General features: G+C 49.4%; 1 protein-coding gene across 2 annotated transcripts in view; it reads right to left on the bottom strand.

The window, feature by feature from the left end:
* The window catches only part of Ptpn14 (protein tyrosine phosphatase non-receptor type 14), a 144,898-nt gene that overhangs the window by 68,312 nt on the left and 67,937 nt on the right, over positions 1-8,649 (bottom strand). The gene's annotated exons all lie outside the window — the stretch shown is intronic.

The raw sequence follows: 8,649 nt of genomic DNA, 5'->3' as shown, positions 1-8,649 counted from the left end.
CAGGCAGGCAGACAGAGGCAGGAAGGCAGGCAGGCAGACAGACAGATAGATGCACGCTGAAGGCTGAGGTCTGCGGCTTCCAGGGCCAAGGGCATCTATTGCAGCCGTTGTTTGGTTCTGCGGCTTGCTTCATTTTCCTTGAACATTAAACCAAATAGTTCTTGGCTGACTCCAGTAGTCATCTGAAACAGACTTGAGAATTCTGGAAGCTAAGTAACCTGTATCAGTTGTCCCATCAGACCCACAACAGTCGTCTCCATATTTCCACAGTGGGCCATTCACTTCAGGGACACCAGCCAAGAAAACTTGAAGTTTAACTGAAATGAACGTATGCTTCCTTCATCCTAGTAACAGTTTGTCCCATCTCCCAAAATGAGTTTGCTCCTCAGAAGCGCTTTCTTCCTAAGATGATGTCGTATTCATGATTTTCTAGTAAAGCATCAAGTCTTTGCCTTGGTCCCAGCTAATATTAGGTCAGCTGTGCTGCACTCTGCTCTGACCTTGGCACTGGTGGGAAACAGCAGACTGAACATCCTCTAGTTCCCTCCAGCTGCAAGCAGACGGCCGTCTGACCTGGAGACAGTTGGGGGCTATCAACAGCAGCAAGCTGTCCCATGTCCCTCCGATGGCTCGGCCTGGACTCTTTTGGGTTTCCCAGACGCACCTGGTAACTTGACACAGCTTATTTCCTATGTCTCACTTTCCTGCCCTTCCAAGGGCCTCGGTGTCATCTGAAAGCCTGGCACTATGTGCCCAAGACTGGAGATGACTGATAAATTCAAACTAAAGCCCATCCTGGTTCCCATTAGTGCACAATGCCCACTATGTAAAAGGCTCCTTCAAAGGAGCGCCTGTTCCCTGCCAGCCGCTCTGTCTATACGACTTCCTTCTCTTTGACAAAGCTCATCCCTCCCGTGCCAGCCATTCTGTGGTTTGTCTAAGCAGGCTCGGGAAGGAGAGCCTAGAGCTGGCAAAGTCTCTCAGGGAGTGGAAATAAATCCTACCCACGGCCTGCTTCACCAAAAACCATTCCAGGGCTGGCCAAAGGGTCAGGCTTCTGTCATAAGTGGCAGACACTATGTCCCTCTGTGGCTCTGCTTCTGTAAATAAAGGACTCAGCCTCCTATGGGGCACTGTGTTTAGATGCTACACTATGATCCAAACAGGCTATGGCAGCTCTGGATTTGGGAGGTGAGTGGGGAAGATAGACATAAGACAATGGTATCCATTATCAATAGATGTGGCATGTTCCCGCAGGGTCGTGGGCTTGCTCGCTTGGTCTCCGGCTGGTGGTACTACTTGCTGTAGGGGACTGTGGTTCCCTTGGGAAGCAGGGCTTAGCTGGAGGAAGCATGTCACTGGGGGACAGAGTCTTGAGGTTTATAGTCTGACTCCACCTCTCCCTCTCCCTCCCACCTCCCTCCCCCACTCTCCCCTCTCCGTCACCCCCCTCTGCTTCCAGTTCCTGTGAGGAGGAGAGGAAGGAGTCTCATATTCCCACCTCCTCACAGCTGCCTGCTCACATCTCTCCCTCACCACTGTGGACTGTGTCCCTTCAAACCATAAGTTGGAGTAAATCTTTTTTTTTCCCTTAAATTGCTTCTTGTCACGAGTTTTGATCACTGGTGAGAAAAAAAATAACTTAATGTCCTCCTTACAAACAAATTTCATGGGTGGTCAAAGACGAAATAGACACTGACATGAATATGTAAGAATCCTGAGAGTATTTGAGCCTCGACTCTCCACAGATAGCCTAAGGACCTACAGACAGGCCCTTAAGTGATGCTTATACACAATCGAGGTCTTCGAAGAAGGATTTGAAGGCAAACACTTGCACACTCAGCTCAACCACTTAACCTCTTTTAGGCAGTTAAAGCATCAAGACAGACAGACAGACACTTAATTGCATGGAAGCAAATGGGTCAGTGAGATGTGGGTAGTGTGACTTTCCTACTGTGTGCAAAATAGAACTACTGGCAGGCACAACTGAAATGCCTACAGGACCCAGGGAGGGCATGGGAAGGAATAACTCTGCCACCGTAACTTCAGAGGACAGGGACAAGGTAAGCCTCGATGGCATCTGCCTGTCGATACAGTGTCTTTCTCTGACCTGTCAGAATTGGTCTTGTCAATCAGAATGAGCCTTCCTAAGCTTAGTTGATCATCTCTGATGAGAAGTGTGGACAGGCTTTCTGCTCTGGCAAAGGGGTAGGAAAGAGGGCTGGCAGGACGGCTGGGAGGGGGGTGAAGATGCTTGTCACACAAGTCTGGCAGCCTGAGCTCCGTCCATTCTGGGAACCCATGGAAAGACGACACAACTGACTCACGGGTGTCCCCTGACCATCCCCACCCCACAAGCACACCATGTGCACAAAAATGTCGTAATCAGCTTCAGGGTAATATGAAAGATGCCCTTGATTTAATGACCCAGATGCCCATTTGGTGGGTACTAAGGCTCTCTATATAAAATCAAACACTTTTATTTTCAGATGCAAACACCCACGCCCATCTCATCCGGCCCCTGTGACACACGGCACAGTATCTTGGATATAAATGCAAGAGCGTCACAGGTACTGATGATAGCCTGGATCCAGTCACAGATGCAAGCTGCACAACTTCTCAGAACTGGAAGTCCCCCTTGAAGTCTACACTTTCCAGGTCTACTACCACTCTGCTACTATGCCTTTCCTGTGTGGACACAGAGGCCCTTTGCTCCTCCCCCACTCCATCTCTGCTCCAATTCAATATCCCATCACACTGCCCTTCTAAGACAAAGAGAGCACAAGACCCTAAGGGACGGACTCCCTGCACCTCCACCATCCTGAGATTTTGGGGAAGCCCTTTCTACAATCAACACACCATGCCTGATCCCCCCATTATAATGACTCCCCTACAGATCCAAAAAATTCTTCATGAGGAGTGAAAGTCTTTTAAACCCTCATGGAGCATAGCTGGCAAGCCTGGACAGGATGGAACATCTCTTCCCACGGCTCCTGTTTCTCTCTTCTCCGCCCCTTCTCTAAAGGTAAGCGCTATGGGGGTGGGTCATCACGTCAAGTTTTAAGGCAAATACAGTACAGACATTCCTAGCCTGCTGGCCACCTTAAGTCCTTGCTGTCTCTCTAGTTAGAAAGTGAGCCCTTCTCGGCCTTGCAGTGTTACACTAAATGCCCTTTGGAGCCAAAGAATGCATAGCACTTCTTTGAAAGTCAAGGGATTCAGAAAAATTTTAAAAAGGTTGCTCGAGAGATTGTTTTTCAGCTAGTTTTCACGATAGCTCTCAGAAAAGCACATTATTTTTTTATTGTTTTTAGAGATGTTCCAGATAACAGGCCACTAAACACATAATAACCTAGAATTTAATGTGTCAAAATCACATTGTTACTTTTTTTTTTTTTAAGGGAAAGATTTGAGGGGTAGTGGTACCTGGTTTTGCAAACTGCTTTACTAATGGGTGAGCGCGTGTGGTTAGAGGAGTGCAGACTGGGCTGAGGGGATAGCGCAGAGCTTAGAATACATGCAGTATCCCACCAGGGGGACAAGGCTCAGATCCCACGACCCACACACATGACGGGTGGGCACAGTCGGATCTAACTCCAGCATCTGGAAGGCGGAGTAGGGGGCGCCTGGAGCAAGCTGGTTATTCAAAGTAGCCACAGTGGCCAGCTCTGGGTTCAGCTGAGAGTCTGTTTCAATGAACAAAGTGGAAAGCAATCTAAGAGACTCGGGTCTCCTCCTGTTGGCACACTCATTATGCACACATGTAGCTGCAAATACATGTGAACTCACCCACAGGCAACCCCACAGAAACACTGTACACAAAGACCCCTTTGAAATAGGAATGTGGTTTCTGATTTATTTGCTTTTGAAACATTGATTTTTTTTCCCTTATCAATAAAAAAATGCATTGTACCAAATTAGTTATTACTAAAGATGATTTGCGTGGTTGATCTGTCCCTTAGACACAGAGGACTTGGAAACTGCCCTTCATGCTCAGGTCTAACTCCAGTGGGTTTACCTCCACCTCTGTGTTAAGAATGCAGATTAAGTAAACAGCTACCTACCCACCTGCACACCGTGAAGACGGCAGCTTTTATCTGGGAGAAGAGAAAGCCAGAAGCAGCTCAATGCCTGTGACCCTGTGACTTAGGCACCTGGCTGGCTGAACCGAGGGTGTGAACTTCAGTATTCTATTTAACATGAGGAAGTTACAGTTCAGAATGGAGCGAGGAGCGGAGCCAGGAGCAGAAATGGTGACCGGAGGCACATCTCTATTCGCATAAAAGCTTTCTGTCTGCTGGGTTTTGTACAGTGCATATTTCTTTGATCGCATTCATAATAGTAGACTCAGATCCACCCATCCTAAGAGCCACAGGCCAGAACAGGAACAGAGCCAGGGAAGAAAGCGGAGGCTGTGTTCAGGCTCCTTCACTGCAGTTTGGTGTAAAGTGAAAACGTAGGATCTGTCAGTCAAAGATTCCAAGATGGCAGCCCAGAGCATGAAGCCAAGTTCCGGGCCTTGTTGAGCGTCAAGCCACATGACCCTGGCTCTATAGGAGGCACAACCACGATGCCAACCTTGGTTCTGAGAGCCCCTGCCGGCCTCCCTGGATGCCAGACCAGCGACAGAACATTCTCCAGGAAGTAAAGGCAGTCGGCAACACAAACTTTTAAAAAATTCAAATAAACCTTCAATCCATTAAACACACGAAAATGAAGTAAAATCCAGCCTGGAGTTACAGCTCTTGGTGGTAAGGCATTGAGATCTGCCTGTTCCTGCATTCCAACTACTGAGCGGGGCCTCTAACCTGGAATGGATACTTTATGAACGTAGACAAGTAAAGGAAGATAGACTGGGTGTGTGGCTTGGTGCTAGAATACCTTCTCTGTCTGTAAAAGAGCCCGAGTTCAGAGCCAGGTACCACAAAAGCCTCTCCCTCGGGAAAGCAAATGCCCGCCCAAGATCACGACTTCTTACAGATAACGATCTCTTATCTCATCACACTGACTTCACAAAGAATAAGAGACTACTCCAGTGTCAGCTGCACCTGGACATGCCGTGTGGGGCAGAAACAATGTTGTTCTCAATAACCAAGAGAGCCGTGCCCATCCGCAGTAGGAGCAGACAGGAGGGATAACTGCCAAGTCTACCAGCCAAAGGGGAATGCATGTGGAGTCTCTACTTCCAAGCCCTTGGCAAATTTTAAAACTCCATCGAGGGCTGGGCTGGAGGGATGGCTCAGCAGTGAAGAGCATTTGCGGCTCTTCCAGGTATGTGAGTTTGGTTCCCAGCACTGGTGCTGGGGGCTCCCGCCCCCTTGTGGCCTCTGCGGTACCTGCACTCCTGTGCACAGACTCACACACATACTCACGATTAAAAATCTTTTTTAAAAGTCTTCATCAGATGACATTATAAAACAGTATAAAGAACTGAGGAACAGACAATAAGGGTAAAGGAAAATGGAAACATCGTCGTGATAAAGTTTCTAAATGAGACACTTGGAACGCTGGCTGAAGACTGCGCACAAGACAATGGGATAGCGGTAGCATTTCCTAGCATGGAAGAAGAATGCAAGCTTTGGGGGAGGCCCGGAAGAGGCCCAACCAGTAAAAGCGTAAGAACTCAGTTCAGTCTCCAGAGTCCACGGAACAACTCCAGGCACGAGGGGTCCACAGAACAACTCCTGGCACGAGGGGTCCACGGAACAACTCCAGGCACGAGGGCATATGCTACCTGAGACGCAGACCCCTGGGTTTCCCTGGCCCGTCAGCCTGACCTAACTGCTAAGTTCTGGGTCAATAAAATGCTGCTTCAAAACAAGCAAACAAACAAACAAAGTTGGGAGAGGGTTCAGTGTTGAACGGGCATGCCATGCGTGAAGACTAGAACCTGAGAACCCACAGAAATGCCCAGTGCATGTGGAAGCCCCCCCCCCTGCAACTCCAGAGCTCAGAGGGTGGTGCTGGGAACCCTGGGGCAAGGAGCAGGCAGACTCATCCTATCACTGAGCTCTGGGTTCAGCTGAGAGAACCCTGCTTCGACGGATAAAGTAGGGAGCCATGGGGGCGCGAAATATGACATCAGCTTTGAGCTTTCACAGGCATACAGACAGACATGCGCACATGCACACACACACACACACACACACACACACACGTGCATATACATGTGCACCCCACACGTGTGTAATCCACCACACATATACACATAAACACACACACATGGAAGTAAAAGGTAAATGGAACTAAGAAATGATAACCCCACACACAACTGTCCTGGCTGTCCCACAAAAATGGTAACGCATGAACGCTCATGCCATAGCCCAAAGCGCCATTTTGTCTCATGTAAAGATGGCAGGCCTGGCCTGACATGGCTTTGCCCTCAACATGCCATAGACCTGTAGACAAGGGCGCAGCCTCCCCATCCAGTACTTAGAGGAGGTGGGCAGTGGGGATATGACTTTAAGGAGAGGACACTTTGGGACACAGCGGCAGCTCCCTAAGAAGGGGGGCACTTCGAACAGCTCCTGCACCCCTAAGTCTTCTCAATGCTACCACAGTGCCCTAAGACTACCGTTGTCAGGAGATGGACTGGGATGGCTACAGCTGTGGTTACAGTATGCAGATTCTGTAGCATGTTGACCACTAACAGAGGGGCAGTCCCACCCAAGCCAGTCAGCTACCATGACAAAGGAGGATGTGCCAGCTGATCTCACTGTAGTAGACTAGTACCCCACTCATCAGGGAGCGAATGCAGAGACACACACCCCAGTAAGAAGAAAAACATCTACCAATTAGTTATAAATTCCAGAGACGAGGCATGCACCGTGGGCCTTAAATTCACTCTTCAAAACTATTTATCCTTGGTTTAGTGTGTATGCGCACGTGCGAGTGCCTGCCTGCCTATATATCTCAGATGGTAATCTTTGGTGTGGTTCCTCAGGAGTAACTGTTTTTTGAAAGAGGGTCCTCTCAGAGACCTGAGACTTGCCATTTCAGCTAGGCTGGTTGGACAGAGGGCTCCAAGGATCTGCCCACCCCCGCCCCTGGGATTAAATGTAGTACATGTCTCATCTTGTTTTTTACATAAATGCTGGGACTTGAACTCAGGTCCTCACACTTGTGTGGCAGGCACTTTGCCAACTGAGTTCCCCCGCCCTCCAATCCCCAACACCTTCTCCTTTAAAAGTGTGTTCCTAGCATTGAATCAGCGAAGAGGGGCTTCTTTATTGAAGAAGACTTGGGAAAGGCTCAGACATCAATTCCAAGCTTGCCGCTACTCGTGTGCGTGTGCGTGTGTGTATGTGTGTGTGTGTTTGTACATACACTCACGAGTGCCACACACGCACACATATCCAGCAGCTCTCCAGCTGCCCTGGCAATCCTTAAGTGGCCCAGTAAAGAATTCTTCCGCCTCCCTTACAAACCATCTTTTCACCTTCCGGGCCCAGACAAATATGAAAACCACGTGTTTACAATGAATCTGTTTCTATGCAAACACACTGCGAAGAATCTTTCCTTTGATTCAGGAAGATATAAAGGGGGAGGATGCCCAGCAGGCAGGAGCCCCTGCTGAGGGAAACACAGCCAAGGCAGGGAGAAGAAAAACAGCCTGGGAAGAAGTGTGGTGGATCCCAGAAAGACCCAAGGAGTTAACATCCTCCAAGCCCACAGAACACATCTTCCAGTTGGGAGTGAGGCTGAGAGTTCCCGGCTTCTTCATCTCTTAACTCCTATGGCTTCATGACTCATCCCCATCTGTCTAGGAGCAGCCGAGCTGCTGCCAGCCTGTTCCTGCACATGTCTGGAATCACATTGGGTCATTTATTATTCCCTCCTTTGATTTTTTTAATTCCATGTTTTCTCCCTTTGATACATTGTGTGTGTGTGTGTGTGTGTGTGTGCGCGCGCACGCACGCGCACGCGCGCGCAGAGACCTGAGATTGATGTTAGGTATCTTTCCTCAGTTCCTCTCCACCTCGTGCTTCAGACAGGCTTGCTCACTGGACCTGGAGTTCGCTCCTCCTGCTAGGCTGGCTGACCAGGAAACCCCAGGGCCTCTCCTGTCTGCCCTGTCCAGCACCAGGATTCACCGCTGCCGATTACAGGCTGGTCCCGTGCTTCAGTGGGACTTTAACCCCTTTGACACCCTCCTCCTGAGACCTTTTTACGATCTCACTTGGGTGTCGCCTTAACCTTGGGCCTGACTTGTCCACGTTTTCTCCAGTGTCATGGGCCTCTCAGCAGGCCTCCTCACTATGAAGAGATTCACTTCCAGTCGACCATCATCTCCAGTGGGTGAGATGGGACAATCTCAAACTAACCTCAGAAAACCACAGTTTCCAGTCATCAACCTCAGGACTGGCTGAACCCTGGGACACCAGTCTCCACCAGTCCCTTCTCCCAGCGGGATTTCCAAGTCCATGCTGCCGCCTTCAGTTTTCACACGGTTTCCGGATGCCAACTCAGGTCCCCATGTGTGGACGTCAGGCACTTTACCCGCAAAGACATATATCCACCGCTACCAACAACGGATATTCATTAAAAAGAAGGGGTTGGGAGGGGGAGGGGAAAGAAGAATGAGGATGAAGAGGAGGAAGAGGAGGAAGAGGAGGAAGAGGAGGAGGGGAAGAGGGAGGAGGAGAAGGA

Source organism: Mus pahari, chromosome 5 (genome assembly GCF_900095145.1).
Source record: "Mus pahari chromosome 5, PAHARI_EIJ_v1.1, whole genome shotgun sequence".
NCBI lineage: Eukaryota > Metazoa > Chordata > Mammalia > Rodentia > Muridae > Mus > Mus pahari.
Note: the sequence above shows the minus strand (reverse complement) of the source record. Positions and strands in the feature narration are given on the sequence as shown.